This window comes from Balaenoptera physalus (assembly GCF_965194825.1).
Source record: "Balaenoptera physalus genome assembly, chromosome: 18".
NCBI lineage: Eukaryota > Metazoa > Chordata > Mammalia > Artiodactyla > Balaenopteridae > Balaenoptera > Balaenoptera physalus.
The window spans coordinates 58473049-58494131 of NC_138899.1; the positions used below are offsets into that span (position 1 = coordinate 58473049).

General features: G+C 40.5%; 1 protein-coding gene across 2 annotated transcripts in view; it reads right to left on the reverse strand.

Moving 5' to 3' along the window:
* Positions 1–21083, reverse strand: part of ENOX1 (ecto-NOX disulfide-thiol exchanger 1) — a 625875-nt gene that overhangs the window by 309918 nt on the left and 294874 nt on the right. For both annotated transcript variants that reach the window (XM_082435381.1, XM_082435376.1), the window contains exon 4: positions 3–146. The gene's annotated coding sequence lies outside the window, so the exon portion shown is untranslated. The remainder of the gene's footprint in view (positions 1–2; positions 147–21083) is intronic.

A 21083-nucleotide genomic window follows, 5' to 3' on the forward strand; every position in this document is an offset into this window, starting at 1 on the left:
ACCTTAAGACCTCCAGCAGATCAGAAGACAAATGTGTTCTCTGGGAACTTGACTGAAACAAGGTATTCACACAACTCTTTTAAATGGAAGCTGTTCACAAAGGAAGTCCCATGGAAGACACTGTAGCTCTGACATGCCAGATGCTTCTGGAAGGAGAAAAAAAGCACACCATTAGGATGTGTCCAAAGTACCGTGACTGCCAGTACCAGCCACTGTGGTCAGAAAGTGCTATAGTAGCACCTACCGCTACTATTATGGTAACCGTATTAACTGCTATTACTTTTGTACACCCAGATCTTCTTACTCATAAATGACAGGGTGGATGGTAACCTTTCAGCATTGTGTTTAGAAACTTCTAAAGGCCAGCAGTATTTTATAACTAAGCGAACTCTGCTTTTCCCCTTATTTAACCAGACAAGGGTTGCAGGACGGTGCTCAGGTATAAGCATGAAGGCGGGAACACTACTTCTCACTGAGAACCCACCAGCTGCGAGGCACTGGGCACAGGCTCTTTAATCTGAACGATGTCCCTGCAATTAGAGGGCACTGGCCCCATTTTCCAGATAAGAAAGCTAAGGCACAGATTCCTGAAGTCAGGTTTACAACCCAGGCATCAAAGCCTAAAAGGCCTCAGGGCTGACTCTTCCCCTCATTTCACTCTGTGGCCTGTGTGATTTAGAAAAATATTTCACTTGGTGCAGCCACTATGGAGAACAGTAAGGAGCTTCCTTCAAAAACTACAAATAGAGTTACCATATGATCCAGCAATCCCACTCCTGGGCATGTATCCAGAAAATAAGAAAACTCGAATTCAAAAAGATACATGCACCCCCTATGTTCATAGCAGCACTATTTACAATTGCCAGGATATGGAAGCAACATAAGTGTCCCTAGACAGATAAATGGATAAAAAGATGTGGCACATATATACTATGTAATATTACTCAGCCATAAAAAAGAATGAAATAATGCCATTTGCAGCAACATGGATGGACCTAGAAAGTATCATACAAAGTGAAGTCAGTCAGACAGAGAAAGACAACTATCATATGATATCACTTATATGTGGAATCTAAAAAAAATGATACAAAAGAACTTATTTACAAAACAGAAATAGACTCACAGACATAGGAAACAAACCTATGGTTACCAAAGGGGGAAGGGGGGAGGGATAAATTAGGAGTATGGGATCAACAGATACACACTACTATACATAAAATAGATAAACAGGGCTCCCCTGGTGGCGCAGTGGTTGAGAATCTGCCTGCTAATGCAGGGGACGCGGGTTCCAGCCCTGGTCTGGGAGGATCCCACATGCCGCGGAGCAACTAAGCCCGTGAGCCACAACTACTGAGCCTGCGCGTCTGGAGCCTGTGCTCCACAACAAGAGAGGCCGCGACAGTGAGAGGCCCGCGCACCGCGATGAAGAGTGGCCCCCGCTTGCCGCAGCTAGAGAAAGCCCTCGCACAGAAACGAAGACCCAACACAGCCATAAATAAATAAATAAACAAAGAACTGATTGAAGGACTTTATATAAAAAAAAAAAAGATAAACAACAAGGACCTACGCTATAGCACAGGGAACTATATTCAATATCTTGTAATAACCTATAATGGAAAAGAATCTGAAGAAGTATATATACAACTGAATCACTTTGCTCAACACCAGAAACTAACACATCATTGTAAATCAACTACACTTCAATAAAAAAAGAAAAATATTTCATAAACAGAAATATTATTGACAAGAGAACAGGTAATGTTGCAATATACTAAAGTAAGTCACATACTACTAAATTGATCAAGAAAATTCCTCTCCTCATTTGCTTTAGTTTTATATCAGACATTGTCTTATTGAGTCAGGCCCCACAGAAATACAGACAGCCAACTTTAAGCAGTGCACTTCCTCTCCCACCTTCCTCCTTATGCAAAGAGAGCTCTTTGGAAACCCAGTGGTGCCCATGGGTTGCGGGGCAGGTTTGTGTGCTGTGTGACATCAAGGAGATAGCAATGCAAACGGCCCATCTTCCTCTGATGCCTCCATGTGACCCACAGTGCCTTCATCGTCCCAGTGAAAGAGCACATCACCTTTCCCTAAGGGGAATTGCATCCCTGATGCAACCAGGGATAGAGCCTGCATCTTCTGTGGATGTCTCTGAGGGATAGGACTGCATCTCTTCGCAGCTATATCCATCTTAACAGCTAAGGGATGGCTGACAAGTCTCGGCAGGGCTCCATCTAGATTTCCGTTCTTATTTTTAGTCAAAAATCTACATGTTTTGGGTTGTTCCATTGCCAACAGTTTACTCTCCACCAGCTGTCCCAGTACCCACTCTTACAGTATGTTTCAGGGTCACTGCCCACCAATCAATCACTTCAAACTTCCCCTCAAAGTGCCAGCTTTTAATGCCATAGCCTTCTGTATGAGCCTTGGAACTTCTAGGTCATAACCACACTGTACTTGGGAAGCTCCTCGGAAAGGCTAGAGAAGGATAAAGCAGGAAGGTCACATGTAACTTTTTAAAATTTTTATTTTAATTTAGGCAACTAAAGCTTAAGGCATGAATAAAGAAACAAGGAAGAACAATTGATAGAGTTTTCAGAGCTCTGCAGAACTGGAGCCTAGGATTATTACATGGGGGGAAAAAAAAAAAGAGAACAGAGCCAAACAGAGCCAGTTTATCTTTACATAAAAGAAGGAAGAAGAGCTTGACAAAGAACAGGGAATGAAAATATCTGGACCATGGAATCTAACCTAAATGACGGGAATATAAAATGAATAGAAACTCTTCTTAAAATCCCACATACTAGCTTTCTGATCTCCTCACATCCCTTAAAAACAAAGTTTCAGGTGGTATGCCTAAATGTGTAGACCCTGTTTCCCATAAAACCTCGACGGCAATTTCCAAACATTCACTCAACCACTATTTACTGCACACTTCTTTTATGCATACTTCTTTTATTTGTTAAATTTTTATTGAAATATAGTTGATTTACAATGTTGTATTAGTTTCAGATGTATAGCAACATGATTCAATTATACATATATGTATATAAATATAATATTCTTTTTTACATTCTCTTCCATTATAGGTTATTACAAGATATTGAGCATAGTTCCCTGTGCTATACAGTGGGTCCTTGTTAGTTATCTATTTTATATATAGTAGTGTATGTATTTTAATCCTAAGCTCCTAATTTATCCCTCTCCCCCTTTCCTCTCTGGTAACCATAAATTTGTTTTCTATGTCTGTGAGTCTATTTCTGTTTTAAAAATAAGTTCATTTGTATCCTTTTTGTAGATTCCACATATAGGTGATATCATATGATATTTGTCTTTCTCTAAGCCAGACAGAGAAAGACAAATATCATAGTGCATACTTCTGAGTCAGTCAATATGTCAGAAAATTCCAGGAATACTGAAAAAAGCAAGATAGCCTTTCCCTCAAGCATGTTACTGCTTTGGAAGCGGATGCAACTTGGACATCAAAAATTATGAGAAGGTGGTACTAATATGTGTTTGAAAGAATGGGGTCTGGACCAGACTGCGTGGGGTTGTTCTTGCTTCATCACTTACAAGCTGTATGATCTTGGGCAAGGTATTTAAACTCTTTAACCTTGGCTTCCTCATCTGCAAAATGCAGAAATGATATACTTCCCACGTAGGCTGCTGTGAGCATTAAGATAACCTATACACACTGCTTGGCACAATAAGGGGTGCATGGTAAGAACTCATCAATTGTTAGGAAGGAGGAGCAGTGCTGTTATATAACAGAGCATGATGATGTCAGTGAGGGAAAACGTGCTCTGAAACTTTGAAAGGGCTGGTGATCCTCTTTCTCAGGGATGAGGGGAATCAAGAATTCTTCAGTAAGGAAGGTAGCATTCAAGATCAACCATAACTAAACACACACAAATAATTATGCTTTCACAGAAATCCTCTAATGATAATTGAAAAGCTAGAAAATGAGCTACATTAGAAAAAAAATAGGTCCATGAAATTAGACATTATTTTCCAGGATTTGGTGTGAAAGTAGATATCTACCATAACGACATAGCCAGGGAACGATACAAAGAAGAAAATCTATGTATTGCTATCAAGAAAGATACAATATCCCACTGGGTCCTGTTCTATTCAACTGTAATCCAAAATGACACCAGGGCTTTTTAATGGAATTGGCAAGCTCTGGGCACACCATTTTTACACTTAGCCTCAAATTTAAGTCACAGGGCTTGTGACTCAAATCTCCAATGTGACCTTTACAGGGTATTGTTCAAGGAAACATGCCTGTCACTGCGCAGAGAAACTATATGCCGTTTTATCCCGGAAAATATGATGAAAAGATGCACTATATTGTTATAAGCACAGAGCCACAAAAGGATTCTGGCTTTGATTCTCTAGAAGCAATGAAAACAAAGACTCTATTTGATTTTGTATCATTCATGTAGAAATGCTGTCTTATCGCATTAATGAGCATTCCTATTTCCCCCATATTCTGGACTTTATTTAATTCAAAAGAAGCTTGGCAGGAATCTCATCATTTATGGATTTAAAATATAATGCCTCTGACTAAATCCCTTTTTCAAGGGCTTACTGAGCCACGCTACTTGTCTTTGTCAGACCCATAGGATATTGTACTGAACAGTAGAGCTAAAAGCACACAGTGACTTGAATTCTCTAACCCCTTCTCTGCTTCCCAGCCCTGGGAGTTCTGCTTAAAGAGAAGGACCTTGCAAAAGACATGGTGTCATCATTCCTTTCTCACCCTTCTTTATCCCTTCCACTGAATTAGGAAATCCTATCAACTCCTATTCCCATTCATCCATCTCATGACATCACATTTCATGCACTACCATATGCTTTTTGCTGGTGTTCCTTCTTGTAGCTCATCCTACAAACAGTCAAAAGATCTGGCATCTTCTTTGACTGGTCTATGGTGGTGAGAAGTAAATATCAGAATAAAAAACATGAAAGAATGAATGCATAAATGAAATATTTTTTAAAATGTAACTCAAATTATACTCATCCACTACTCAAGAACTTACCACGGCTCCCTACTTTCTTAAGGATCAGCTCTACATCCTCATTAGGAATACCTGTTCCCACCATCCTCTCTAACCTTAAAACAGACTATTTATGACCCAAACCCTTGGGTCAATTAGAAATAGTTTGCTCATTATATTATAGTGAATCTCAACTAGGGATACATCGTAATTACCCAGGTCAACTAAATTGGAATCACCAGAGGAAAATCCTCACTATATGCATTTTAAAAATGCTCCACAGGTGATTCAGATGTACATCACTTGTTAGGAACTGCTGCTGTGTCTCCTCCTCCTCTAGGTGTATGAACCCACCTAGCACAGCACATGGAAGCCTCACCTTTTTTTAAAATAAATTTATTTATTTATTTATTTTTGGCTGCATTGGGTCTTTGTTGTCGCGCATGGGCTTCTCACTGCGGTGGCTTCTCTTGTTGCGGAGCACCGGCTCTAGGCACACGGGCTTCAGTAGTTGTGGCTCACGGGCTCTAGAGCGCAGGCTCAGCAGTTGTGGCGCGTGGGCTTAGTTGCTCTGGGGCATGTGGGGGAAGCCTCACCTTTTCAGTGAATCTTCCTAGGCCATGACAATATTCCATCCCTTCTCTAGTTTCTCATCATAGAGTTAAAACATTTCAAACTAGAAAGGATCTTCCATTGATTCTCTTGATTGACTCTGTACTAGTATTCACACCCTTGTGTAATCCCCTCTCCTTCCCCACCTTGAGCGTGGGCTAGACCTAGTGTCTTCTGATGAACAGAGTATGGCAGAAGGGATGGGAAGTGACCTCTCTCTTGCCCTGACTCTAATGATGCCAGCTGCCATGTTGTGAAGTGCTCTATGGAGAGGGCCATTTGGCAAGGGACTGAGGCCCTCAGTCCACCCACCTGTCGGGAACTGAACCCTGCCAACAGTCACTGAGGGAACTTGGAAATGGACCCTGCTCCAGTTGAGCAGGGTGAACTGCAGATCCAGCCCCAGGTGTAATAACTGTGAGTCTGGCCAACACCTTGATTGAAGCCTTGTGAGAGACCATGAGCTGGAAGGACCCCTCTAAGCCATGGCCAGATTCCTGACTGTGATGGTTAATATTACGTGTCAATTTGGCTAGGCCACGGTACCCAGATATTTGGTCAGACACCAGTCAGATGTTGCTGTGAAAGGACTTTTTAGATGAAATTCAGATTTAAATCAGTAGACACTGAGTAAAGCACATTATCCTGTGTAATACTGGTGGGTCTCATCCAGTCAGATGAGGGCCTTAAAAGAAAACAAGCTGAGATCTCCCAAGAAAGAGGTATTATGCCTGCACACTGCCTTTGGACTTGAGCTGAAACATAACTCTTTCTTGGCTCTCCAGCCTGCCCTGCAGATTTTGGACTTGCCAGCCTCCATAATCACATGAGCTAATTCTTTGAAATAAAGTTCTGTATAAAATAGATGGGTAAAGATATATACCTGTGTATCTCTCTATATTTGTGTATATATATATATTTGCGTGTATAGATATATACACTACACACACACACACACACACACACACACACACAGACACCCAAACACCCTATTCTGTTTCTCTGGGGAATCTGCTAAGTTTCAGGGTAATTTGTTAAGCAGCAATACCTAGCTACTATGAGACTCCTCCCCCTCCAAAGCACTATTACTTTTTAAATTCCTCTCTAATTAGGGCCTTCAAGCTCTGTCAAGGTAGGCACCATGTTCACCATGCTTGCAACCAAACCTACAGCTCCCAGTATTGTGCCTGGTATATGGCAGGTGCCCAAAACATATTTGTTAAATAAACTAGTCAGTGATAAAGCTTTAGCAGCAGTGTCTTCCTATAACCAAAAAATAAATAAAAACAAAAAAACAAATACTAAACAAAACAGAAAACAATGGAACAATTCCCCAACTAAGATTCTTACTGTCTACAGGCATAGGTACCTTCACAAGAGGTACAAATCAGTGTGAAATTTTTAAGGTGACACATATATCCCTTTACTAGTGAGCAAAAAAGTAGAGATGAGGAGAACTGAGACACATTTGGAGACTGGAGTGGAGATTTTATGGAGCTGGAGAATAAGACTAGAGTGTGAATTCCAGAATAACACATTTGAAATTTTGTTGACTGGCTTAGAGCTATTGGAAGTGTTTTTGTTTCAGGTGGATTTTGACTAGGAGTGTGCTTTTGAAAATAAATGTGGCATCAGTGTTCAGAATAAGAAAAAAAAGGAGAGGACTATTGCTAACAGAGTGAATTAGAGAGATAGGCGTGAAAATATAAAGGAAGGCCCAGATGGAAGAAAAAGCAGAGAATAGAGGAAATTCCGTGAATTAGATGGAATTCATGATAAAAGAGAAGAAACAGTCAAAGATTATAAGAATATTTTAAGCCTGGGTTTGGTGAAAATTGTAAGAACACTGACAGAATGTGGAAATTCAAGGGGGAAAACTGCTGTGTGTCTCCATGCCCAGGAGAGTAGAAAGCAATAATCAAAGCTGCTTTAAGATTTAGAAAAGTCACATTCCTTCCTATGATTATAAATATTGAAAACTCAAGGTCTGATAAATCCCCAAAGATCAGTACGGAATATCAAAGACTATGTCCTCAATTTTTTTCAAATGGGATGTAATTTACATACAGTAAAATACACAGATTTTTAAGTGTACATTTCAGTGAGCTCTGTCAAATGTAACCAACACAATAGTTAAGATAAAGAGCACTTTCATCACTCCAGAAAGTTCCTTTCCAGTCAAGCCCTTCCAAAAGGGGAGTTCTGGTTTCTATCACAATTGATGTCTTTGCCTATACTTGAACTTCATATATATAGAATCATACATTCTAAGTTATTTTTTGTCTGGCTTCCTTTGCACAACACAGTGATTATGTAATATTAATTCTGTATCCTGCAACTATCATTCTTTTTATATATCACTGCATTCTACTCTTAATTTGTGGGTTAAATATTTTTGTGTCCATGGTCATGACAGATATCAGTGTGTATTTTTTTAATAGTGTCCTTATCAGAACTTGGTATTAAAGTAGTACAGATCTCAGAAAATGACTTAGGAAGTGTACTACTCTATTTTCTGTATTTACCTAAGATTAATATTATTTCTTCCTCAAATATTTGAAGGAATTCACTAGTAATACCATCTGGATCTGGAGGGTTTTTTCTTTTTTTTTGATTGTTGCTGTGGGAATGTTCAAGTCAATCAATTAATTCAACAAATACAGAGCTAGTCCTATTTTCTACTTCTTCTTGTAACAGTTTTAGTTGATCTTTGTCTTACTAAACAAGAAATTTTGTCAACTTCATCTAAGATGATTTTGTCTGTTACTACTTCTCACACCCTAAAATAACAGTTCCTGCACTTATTTTTTTCCTTTCCACTTCACTTGACTAAACTAGATCCATCTCTCTAGGTTTCCTTTCTTGATATATTCAGATTAATGTTATTTTTTTCCTATTCTGTGAGCTTCTCCAGTCCTTACTAATTTAATCTTGTACTGCCTTGTATTTTCCATTATACCTCTGAAAATAGATTATAGAATTCTTGAAGGCAGAAATTATACCTTAAACTTCATTGTTCCCCATAGCAACTAGCACACTCATTTAACATTAAATAAATATTTATGAGATTACTGATTTTTCCACTCTGTGGGTTAGTTTAAACATCTACTGTGGATGAGTTTGGAGCACCTTACATAGTGCCAGGAAGCATGGAGTGTTAAAAAATAATGATAGTAACAAGAAACTAATATTGGGCATGTCAAAAGGCATAGAAGCCAACCTGAAAGAACTTCCAATGGCCAAAACTGGAAAAATTTGAGAAACAAAACAAATAATTATAGTACCAGACCATATAACCCAAAGAAAAAAAGAATAGTATGAGTTCAGAATCCTATAAATAAATGATTGAATAAATAAATAAATAAATGGGAGAGAAGAGACTAGTCTTCCTTACAGACTAAGTAGAAAATGTAGAGGGTATGTACGCTTCAGCAGTACATGGGATTAAAGTGAGAAAGACGAAGACATGGATCCCAGGAACATTAATGCAAGACAAGATGCCTAGACAACAGTTGCTCCAGTTTGGGACAGCAGGAAGTATCTAGGAAAAGGGAGTATTGCAAAGAAGCTGAAAGTACTTAAGGATGCCATAAAGACAGATTATGGAAAGAAAAATAAAAACAATGAGAAACTCTAGGAAAAACAAATAGCTACAAAAAATAAGGCAATGTAATCACAGTATACTACTTCAGTCAGCAGTGAATAATAATGCTTACATACTCATAATAATTTTTTGTTGAGGTTTTTAACCTTTAGAGTCAATCTACTGACAAAAAGCTAAAGTCTTAATATGATTAAAAAGAGAATATAAATGATATCAACCTTAGTAGTGTAAAATTAAAAGCACAAGTGAGCAAAACTAGAAAATATTAAAGGGAGAAGTTACGGAAAGGGTAATAATCTCATCTCATAAGGTAAGAAATCATTAGATACTGCCTGTGGTTAATAAGATAGAAATATAGGAATAAATATATTATTTAAAAATATGTAGGTAACAAAAGAAGAACTAAAAATGGTAGTATATTGAGAGTGGGACAGTAGTAGTACAAATAATCTAGATCCTTATTTATCACAATAGTAAGTCAATATATTAATATCTAAATTTGACAAATCAACAAATGGTGATTATACACGTATACAAACACACACATGATACAGCCAATATCACAAATATATTTAGAGCTACAGCAGCAAAAGTATAAACAGAGAAACATACAAAAGAATTATAAGCTTTTCTCTGTGTTGGGGGTGAGGTCCATTTCATTATAGGCCTACTGTATCTTTCAATTTTTAAAAGTATATATATATGTATATGCATTTTATTGATAAAAATAAATATTTTTGAAATATTAAACATTTTGAATGTGAAATATTTATTAACATTTAAAAAAATCTATCTGGAAATCATCCCATTAGACTATGCTTCATAGTGTAGCCCTTAGCATTTAAATAACGGTATTTTAGAAATTAAAATAGTACATTTTAAAGTCTCAAATAGAAATGTCTTCTATAAATCCTATCTTATGGCAGGCCATATCACAGAAATATTTCAGAATACATGACAAAATAGCCTATTTTAGGGACATTAGGTGTTGATGAAATTAAAAAACTGTGGTTAAAATATTTATGAAAAATATATGAGGTGGGTAAATGCCTGTCCTTCGTGACTCTTCATGATGGCATCTGACACATATCAGAGAAAAAGGGGCACCTTGGTCTCTCACTCACTAACACAACAATGAAAAACTCCTTAAACTGGAGCCATCCTGAAATACCCTGAGTCTGTCATTTATTCCCTCTGTGATTGCCAATATATGAAATGACAGTGTCCATCAGAATTAGGGTTTGTGAACTACATCCCTGACTTTCATTTCTAGGTGACAATACCTCCACTATCAAACATGATAAAGCTCAAAAGACTTTAGGCATAGTAGAACACCACAGAATTTATGCCACTTGAAATTTGGGATGTACCTGATGTGGCATGAATTTGAATTTTCTGGATATAATAAACTACTCTGTGATATAGATTTGGAAAAAGTAAAAATGAAGTGAAAAACTTTAAAAGGAGACAAATGTCAAAATATGAAAGACTGTAGAGTCTGTGGATGGTATTCTCATTCATCTTCAAATTTCCTACTATTCCTTCCTCCATGTCCAAACATTTCAAATAAAGAATTTTTCCAATATCATTTGATACAGGCAAACATCTGAAATTCAACAGCAGACTTTAAATAATTCCCATCTTGTAGGAGCTTTAAAAATGAATGCTGGCTTGCTTTTCCTAAAGAAAAAAAATATGCAGGCGCTTTTTTTCCCCCTTCCTGAATGAGAATTTTCCAGCTGCTGCTAAGTTTCCAGACATATGTTCTCAGGGTTGGAGAGTCCTACTACATGTATATTCTTTTTTAGCAAAAATTAGGGCTCGGAAAGGTTGACAAGTAGTAATGGACTTCAGATATCCATTGGAAGTCTTTATGGGAAGAGTTTATCTGTGTGTGTGTGCGTGTGTGTGTGCGCGTGTGTGTCTGTGTACACATATACATATACATCTAGACAAGAGGGAAGTCACCAAAATGTTTTTGCAATGGAATAACAACCAAAAAAGTAAATAATATATAAATGTTATAAGATCCCCTTCCTATGAATGAAATCAGAGCTTAAAGAGCCTTGAGATCATGGCATGTGAATTTTCACAAGCCTTGTAGAATCAGGAAAGAACAAGATGTTGCCGCCCTGCCTGCCTGCACTGCCTTTCTGAAGCATTCACATGTAGCAATGGTTGTTACTAACATTATAATTACTATGCAGTCCTTTTAAGTAGATAAGTTCCAGGAGAGTGAGTTCCATGTCTCATTTACTACGGTATCCCATCTTCTGGAAGAGAATCTGACATATAACAGGTATTTTGTAAATTCTGTGCATTAATAACAACCTTCGAATTTTATTGTATTTACAGAGCAAAGGAGCAAGTCGAGGTGAAAGTGCTTTGCAAATTCTCAAACACTCTAAGATGCCAGTGATGGCTGGTGCTATTCTGCATAATCCAATCCCCTGTTGGGGACAGCTCCTAAGGGCTCTGACAAAGCCATTCCCTGCACTTTGAATTCTAATACTGGGCTATAAAAATATATGCACCTACAGAGGTGAGAGACAGAATCATGCAGTTGTTTGGAGTATAAACTCTGGAATCAGGCTGCCTGGGTTCAAATTCCACCTCTGCAACTGACTTACTGGCTGTATGACCTTGAGTGAGTTATTTCACCTCTTTATACTTTGTTGGCTCATCTGTCAGTTGGGAGATGATAGTACCTAACTTACATGGATGGCTGTTGTGAGAATTAAATGGGTTACTTTACATAACTCATTGAAAAAGGGCCTGGCACACAGAAAGCATTAAGTAGTGTTGCTGGTGCTGAATGCTACTATTCCTATTATTGGGTTGGCTCAAAAGTTTGTTTGGGTTTTTCCATAACATGAAAAACCCGAACGAACTTTTTGGCCAACCCAATACTACAGGGAAGCGGAAAAAATATGAGGAAATTAGGTCATGTCCATACTGTGATTTTTAAAAAAATTTTTACCAGTGCCATACAAGGATAGAGTTTATATTCCTGAATTCCTCTGAATATTCAACTTGATGCCCTATTCCAGATACTTAGGCTCCTTAAAGAGCCCAGTGGAACTACAGCTTAGTAAAGTATATGTTTTGGATAAAACATGGATATTAGCTGAGGCATTTAATCATGGAGGCAGCTTCAGGGTCTCTGTTCACCCTGTACATGTTTTTCAAAGCACATGGCTGAATGTGTTTTCTCCTTCATGAAGGCCTTTTAAAATGATGTGGACAAGACAAGCTTCTTTATACATAAAACTATTTTAATTTTTATTGAGATTTGCTTTAGGAATGTTCTTAGTGTTGGTAAGCTGACACATTTTCTGACAGCAATTTCATTCAGAAGAGCTTAGTTTATGATTATTGTACACATGATGGAGTTTGTGCAGTTACATTTATATTGACTCTTCACTCCATTAGTACTGAAATCCAGATGTCACTTTACTTCAATGCAAACATATCAGACTGACCTGAATTTTTCCAGAGACTTAAAAGGAAAAATCCCAAACAAAACAACACGCCACTTCTGAACCACACTCTGTGCTGTGAGCAAGACCTTTCAGTTAGAACTTACTAAAATTAGGTCAAGGGGTTCTCTTGGGGGGAAAAAAAGTAGTTTGCCAAAGAAATTCTAAAATTTCCAAAATAAAGCATAAAGCAATATGCCATTTCACTGATTCTTATTTATTCTTTTATAGTGCTTTGGGAAATGTCAGACCATTGGTCTGCATCATTTCATCTCCTTGTAGGGGAAAAAACTGTCACCAGCAACTGCTGCTTCAAACTGTAATAATCTTGCAGGTTTGTTCTAAGAGATCCCCAGAAACTTCCTTCCCATGGGTGACCATGCTAGTACCCTAGTGTAAAGCTTAGAACTGTGTGTGTGTGTGTGTGTGCGTGAGTGTGATTTATTTATTTATTTGTACTTTTATAAGATCAGGTTGAGCTTTTCTATTACTAGGAGGTCCAAAGATGGCTATTCAGATTTAAACCACTGCAAACAGTTACTTAAAAATCTTTCTAGCAACTAACTGCTGAACAATCATCAACAGGAAGACACCGGAACTCAGCAAAAAAGATACCCCACATCCAAAGACAAAGAAGAAGCCACAGTGAGACGGTAGGAGGGGCGCAATCACAATAAAATCAAATCCCATAACTGCTGGGTGGGTGACTCACAGACTGGAGAACACTTATACCACAGAAGTCCACCCACGGCAGTGAAGGTTCTGAGCCCCACGTCAGGCTTCCCAACCTGGGGGTCTGGCAACGGGAGGAGGAACTCCTAAAGAATCAGACTTTGAAGGCTAGTGGGATTTGATTACAGGACTTCCATAGGACTGGGGGAAACAGAGACTCCACTCTTGGAGGGCACACACAAAGTAGTGTGCGCACCAGGACCCAGGGGGAAGGAGCAGTGACTCCATAGAAGACTGAGCCAGACCTACCTGCTAGTGTTAGAGGGTCTCCTGCAGAGGTGGGGGGTGGCTGTGTCTCACCATGAGGACAAGGACACTGGCAGCAGAAGTTCTGGTAAGTATTCCTTGGCATGAGCCCTCCCAGAGTCTGCCATTAGCCCCACCAAAGAGCTCGCATAGGCTCCAGGGTTGGGTCGCCTCAGGCTAAACAACCAACAGGGAGGGAACCCAGCCCCACCCATCAGCAGACAAGTGGATTAAAGTATTACTGAGCTCTGCCCACCAGAGCAACACCCAGCTCTACCCACCACCAGTCCCTCCCATCAGGAAACTTGCACAAGCCTCTTAGATAGCCTCAGCCACCAGAGGGCAGACAGCAGAAGCAAGAAGAACTACAATCCTGCAGCCTGTGGAACAAAAACAACATTCACAGAAAGATAGACAAGATGAAAAGGCAGAGGGCTATATACCAGATGAAGGAACAAGAAAAAACCCCATAAAAACAACTAAATGAAGTGGAGATAGGCAACCTTCCAGAAAAAGAATTCAGAATAATGATAGTGAAGATGATCCAGGACCTCAGAATAAGAATGGAGGTAAAGATTGAGAAGATGCAAGAAATGTTTAACAAAGAGCTAGAAGAATTAAAGAACAAACAAACAGAGATGAACAATACAATAACTGAAGTGAAAACTACACTAGAAAGAATCAATAGCAGAATAACTGAGGCAGAAGAACGGATAAGTGACCTGGAAGACAGAATGGTGGAATTCACTGCTGTGGAACAGAATAAAGAAAAAAGAATGAAAAGAAATGAAGACAGCCTAAGAGACCTCTGGGACAACATTAAACACAACAACATTTGCATTATAGGGGTCCCAGAAGGAGAAGAGAGAGAGAAAGGACCTGAGAAAATACTTGAAGAGATTATAGTCGAAAACTTCCCTAACACGGGAAAGGAAATAGTCACCCAAGTCCAGGAAGCGCAGAGAGTCCCATACAGGATAAACCCAAGGAGAAACACGCCGAGACACATAGTAATCAAACTGGTAAAAATTAAAGACAAAGAAAAATTATTGAAAGCAGCAAGGAGAAAATGACAAATAACATACAAGGGAACTCTCATAAGGTTAACAGCTGATTTCTCAGCAGAAACTCTACAAGCCAAAATGGTGTGGCATGATATACTTAAAGTGATGAAAGGGAAGAACCTACAACCAAGATTACTCTACCTGGCAAGGATCTCATTCAGATTTGATGGAGAAATCAAAAGCTTTACAGACAAGCAAAAGCTAAGAGAATTCAGCACCACAAAACCAGCTCTACAACAAATGCTAAAGGAACTTCTCTAAGTGGAAAACAAAAGAGAAGAAAAGGACCTACAAAAACAAACCCAAAACAATTAAGAAATGGTCATAGAAACATACATATCAATAATTACCTTAAACATGAATGGATTAAATGCTCCAACCAAAACACATAGACTGGCTGAATGGATACAAAAACAAGACCCATCTATATGCTGTCTACAAGAGACCCACATCAGAGCTAGGGACACATAGAGACTGAAAGTGAGGGAATGGAAAAAGATATTCCATGCAAGTGGAAATCAAAAGAAAGTTGGAGTAGCAATACTCATATCAGATAAAATAGACTTTAAAATAAAGAATGTTACAAGAGACAAGGAAGGACACTACATGATGATCAAGGGATCAATCCAAGAAGATATAACAATTATAAATATATATGCACCCAACATAGGAGCACCTCAATACCTAAAGCAACTGCTAACAGCTATAAAAGAGGAAATCGACAGTAACACAATAATAGTGGGGGACTTTAACACCTCACTTACACCAATGGACAGATCATCCAAAATGAAAATAAATAAGGAAACAGAAGCTTTAAATGACACAACAGACCAGATAGATTTAATTGATATTTATAGGACATTCCATCCAAAAACAGCAGATTACACTTTTTTCTCAAGTGTGCACAGAATATTCTCAGGATAGATCACATCTTGGGTCACAAATCAAGCCTCAGTAAATTTAAGAAAATTAACATCATATCAAGCAACTTTTCTGACCACAGTGCTATGAGATGAGAAATCAATTACAGGGAAAAAAATGTAAAAAACACAAATACATGGAGGCTAAACAATACGTTGCTAAATAACCAAGAAATCACTGAAGAAATCAAAGAGGAAATCAAAAAATACCTAGAGACAAATGACAATGAAAACACGACGATCCAAAACCTGTGGGATGCAGCAAAAGCAGTTCTAAGAGGGAAGTTTATAGCTATATAAGCCTACATCAAGAAACAAGAAAAATCTCAAACAATCTAACCTTACACCTAAAGGAACTAGAGAAAGAAGAACAAACAAAACCCAAAGTTAGCAGAAGGAAAGAAATCATAAAGATCAGAGCAGAAATAAATGAAATAGAAACAAAGAAAACAACAGCAAAGGTCAATAAAACTAAAAGCTGGCTCTTTGAGAAGATAAACAAAAATGATAAACCATTAGCCAAACTCATCAAGAAAAAGAGGGTGAGAACTCAAATCAATAAAATTAGAAATGAAAAAGGAGAAGTTACAACAGACACTGCAGAAATACAAAGCATCCTAAGAGACTACTGCAAGCAACTCTATGACAATAAAATGAACAACCTGGAAGAAATGGACAAATTCTTAGAAAGGTATAATCCTCCAAGACTGAACCAGGAAGAAACAGAAAATATGAACAGACCAATTACAATAATGAAATTGAAACTGTGATTAAAAATCTTCCAACAGAATAAGCTCGGGAAGATGGCGGAAGAGTAAGACGCGGAGATCACCTTCCTTCCCACAGATACAGTAGAAATACATCTACACGTGGAACTGCTCCTACAGAACACCCACTGAACGCTGGCAGAAAACGTCCGACCTCCAAAAAGGCAAGAAACTCCCCCCGTACTTGGGTAGGGCAAAAGAAAAAAGAAATAACAGAGACAAAAGAATAGGGACGGCACCTGCACTAGTGGGAGGGAGCCGTGAAGGAGGAAAGATTTCCACGCACTAGGAAGCCCCTTCGCGGGCGGAGACTGCGGGTGGCAGAGGGGGGAAGCTTCGGAGCCACGGAGGAGAGCGCAGCCACAGGGGTGCGGAGGGCAAAGCAGAGAGGTTCCCGCACGGAGGCTCGGCGCCGAGCAGCACTCTCCAGCCCGAGAGGCTTGTCTGCTCACCCGCCGGGGCGGGCGGGGCTGGGAGCTGAGGCTCGGGCTTCGGTCGGATCGCAGGGAGAGGACTGGGGTTGGCGGCGTGAACACAGCCTGAAGGCGTTAGTGCACCACAGCTAGCCAAGAGGGAGTCCGGGAAAAAGTCTGCAGCTGCCGAAGAGGCAAGAGACTTTTTCTTCCCCCTTTGTTTCCTGGTGCGCGAGGAGAGGGGATTCAGAGCGCTGCCTAAACGAACTTCAGAGACGGGCGCGAGCCGCAGCTACCAGCGCGGATCCCACAGCAACAGGGGCGCAGAGGGAAAAACGGAGAGATTCCCGCACAGAGGCTCGGCGCCGAGCAGCACTCTCCAGCCCGAGAGGCTTGTCTGCTCCCCCGCCGGGGCGGGCGGGGCTGGGAGCTGAGGCTCGGCTTCGGTCGGATCGCAGGGAGAGGACTGAGGCTGGCAGCGTGAACACAGCCTGAAGGGATTAGCGCACAACAGCGGGCTGGGAGGGAGACCGGGAAAAAGTCTGCAGCTGCCGAAGAGGCAAGAGACTTTTTCTTGCCTCTTTGTTTCGCGGCGCGCAAGGAGAGGGGATTCAGAGCGCCGCCTAAACGAACTCCAGAGAAGGGCGCGAGCCGCGGCGATCACCGCAGACCCCACAGCAACAGGGGCACAGAGGAAAAAAACGGAGAGACTCCCGCACAGAGGCTCGGCGCGGAGCAGCACTCACCAGCCCGAGAGGCTTGTCTGCTCCCCCGCCGGGGCGGGCGCGGCTGGGAGCTGAGGCTCGGGTTTCGGTTTCGGTTGGATCGCAGGGAGAGGACTGGGGCTGGCGGCGTGAACACAGCCTGAAGGGGTTAGCGCACCACAGCTGGCTGGTAGGGAGTCCGGGAAAAAGTCTGCAGCTGCCGAAGAGGCAAGAGACTTTTTCTTGCCTCTTTGTTTCGCGGCGCGCAAGGAGAGGGGATTCAGAGTGCCGCCTAAACGAACTCCAGAGAAAGGCGTGAGCCGCGGCGATCAGCACGGACCCCAGAGACGGGCGTGAGACGCTGGGGCTGCTGCTGCCGCCTCCAAAAAGCCTGTGTGTGAGCACAAGTCACTCGCCACATCGCCCCTCCCGGGAGCCTGTGCAGCCCGCCACTGCCAGGGTCCCGTGATCCGGGGACAAGTTCCCCGGGAGAACGCACTGCCCGCCTCAGGCTGCTGCAACGTCACGCCGGCCTCGGCCGCCGCAGGCTCACCCCGCCTCCTCTGTACACCTCCCTCCCCGCGGCCTGAGTGAGCCAGAGCCCCCGAAGCAGCTGCTCCTTTAACCCCGTCCTGTCTGTGCGGGGAATAGACGCCCTCAGGCGACCTACACGCAGAGGCGGGTCCAAATCCAAAGCTGAACCCCAGGAACTGTGCGAACAGGGAAGATAAGGGGAAATCTCTCCCAGCAACCTTAGAAGCAGCGGATTAAAACTCCACAAACAACTTGATGGGCCTGCAGCTGGTGAATACCTGAATAGACAACGAATCATCCCAAATTCAGGAGGTGGACTTTGGGAGCAGGATATATTAATTTTTCCCCTTTTCCTTTATTTGTGAGTGTATATGTATATGCTTCTGGGTGCGATTTTGTCTGTATAGCTTTGCTTTACAATAGCTTTATTTTACTTCACTATATTATAGCCTCTTTCTTTCTTTCTGTCTTTCTTTCTATTTTTTCTCCCTTTTACTCTGAGCCGTGTGGACGAAAGGCTCTTGGTGCTCCAGCCAGGCATCAGGGCCGTGCCTCTGAGGTGGGAGAGCCAACTTCAGGACACTGGTCCACAAGAGACCTCCCAGCTTCACGTAATACCAAACGGCAAAAATCTCTCAGAGATCTCTATCTCAACATCAAGACCCAGCTTCACTCAACGACCAACAAGCTACAGTGCTGGACACCATATGCCAAACAACTAGCAAGACAGGAACACAGCCCCATCCATTAGCAGAGAGGCTGCCTAAAATCATAATAAGGCCACAGACACCCCAAAATACACCACCAGACGTGGACGTGCCCACCAGAAAGACAAAAGCCAACCTCATCCACCAGAGCTCAGGCACTAGTTCCCTCCACCAGGAAGCCTACACAACCCACTGAACCAACCTTAGCCACTGGGGACAGATACCAAAAACAACAGGAACTACGAACCTGCAGCCTGTGAAAAGGAGACCCCAAACACAGTAAGATAAGCAAAATGAGACGACAGAAAAACACACAGCAGATGAAGGAGCAGGGTCAAAACACACCAGACCTAACAAATGAAGAGGAAATAGGTAGTCTACCTGAAAAAGAATTCAGAATAATGATAGTAAGGATGATCCAAAATCTTGGAAACAGAATAGACAAAATGCAAGAAACATTTAACAAGGACGTAGAAGAACTAAAGAGGAACCAAGCAATGATGAAAACCACAATAAATGAAATTAAAAATACTCTAGATGGGATCAATAGCAGAATAACTGAGGCAGAAGAAAGGATAAGTGACCTGGAAGATAAAATGGTGGAAATAACTACTGCAGAGCAGGATAAAGAAAAAAGAATGAAAAGAACTGAGGACAGTCTCAGAGACCTCTGGGACAACATTAAACGTGCCAACATTCGAATTATAGGGGTCCCAGAAGAAGAAGAGAAAAAGAAAGGGACTGAGAAGATATTTGAAGAGATTATAGTTGAAAACTTCCCTAATATGGGAAAGGAAATAGTTAATCAAGTCCTGGAAGCACAGAGAGTCCCATACAGGATAAACCCAAGGAGAAACACACCAAGACACATATTAATCAAACTGTCAAAAATTAAATATAAGGAAAACATATTAAAGGCAGCAAGGGAAAAAAAACAAATAACACACAAGGGAATCCCCATAAGGTTAACATCTGATCTTTCAGCAGAAACTCTGCAAGCCAGAAGGGAGTGGCAGGATATACTTAAAGTGATGAAGGAGAAAAACCTGCAACCAAGATTACACTACCCAGCAAGGATCTCATTCAGATTCGATGGAGAAATTAAAACCTTTACAGACAAGCAAAAGCTGAGAGAGTTCAGCACCACCAAACCAGCTTTACAACAAATGCTAAAGGAACTTCTCTAGGCAAGAAACACAAGAGAAGGAAAACACCTACAATAACAAACCCAAAACATTTAAGAAAATGGGAATAGGAACATACATATCGATAATTACCTTGAATGTAAATGGATTAAATGCTCCCACCAAAAGACACAGGCTGGCTGAATGGATACAAAAACAAGACCCATATATATGCTGTCTACAAGAGACCCACATCAGACCTAGAGACACATATAGACTGAAAGTGAGGGGATGGAAAAAGATATTCCATGCAAATGGAAATCAAAAGAAAGCTGGAGTAGCAATTCTCATATCAGACAAAATAGACTTTAAAATAAAGACTATTACAAGAGACAAAGAAGGACACTATATAATGATCAAGGGATCGATCCAAGAGGAAGGTATAACAATTGTAAATATTTATGCACCCAACATAGGAGCACCTCAATACATAAGGCAAATACTAACAGCCATAAAAGGGGAAATCGACAGCAACACAATCATAGTAGGGGACTTTAACACCCCACTCTCACCAATGGACAGATCATCCAAAATGAAAATAAATAAGGAAACACAAGCTTTAAATGATACATTAAACAAGATTGACTTAATTGATATTTATAGGACATTCCATCCAAAAACAACAGAATACACATTTTTCTCAAGTGCTCATGGAACATTCTCCAGGATAGATCATATCTTGGGTCACAAATCAAGCCTTGGTAAATTTAAGAAAATTGAAATCGTATCAAGTATCTTTTCCGACCACAACGCTATGAGACTAGATATCAATTACAGGAAAAGACCTGTAAAAAATACAAACACATGGCGGCTACACAATACATTACTTAATAACGAAGTGATCACTGAAGAAATCAAAGGGGAAATCAAAAAATACCTAGAAACAAATGACAATGGAGATACGACGACCCAAAACCTATGGGACGCAGCAAAAGCAGTGCTAAGAGGGAAGTTTATAGCAATACAAGCCTACCTCAAGAAACAGGAAACATCTCGAATAAACAACCTAACCTTGCACCTAAAGCAATTAGAGAAAGAAGAACAAAAAAACCCCAAAGCCAGCAGAAGGAAAGAAATTATAAAGATCAGGTCAGAAATAAATGAAAAAGAAATG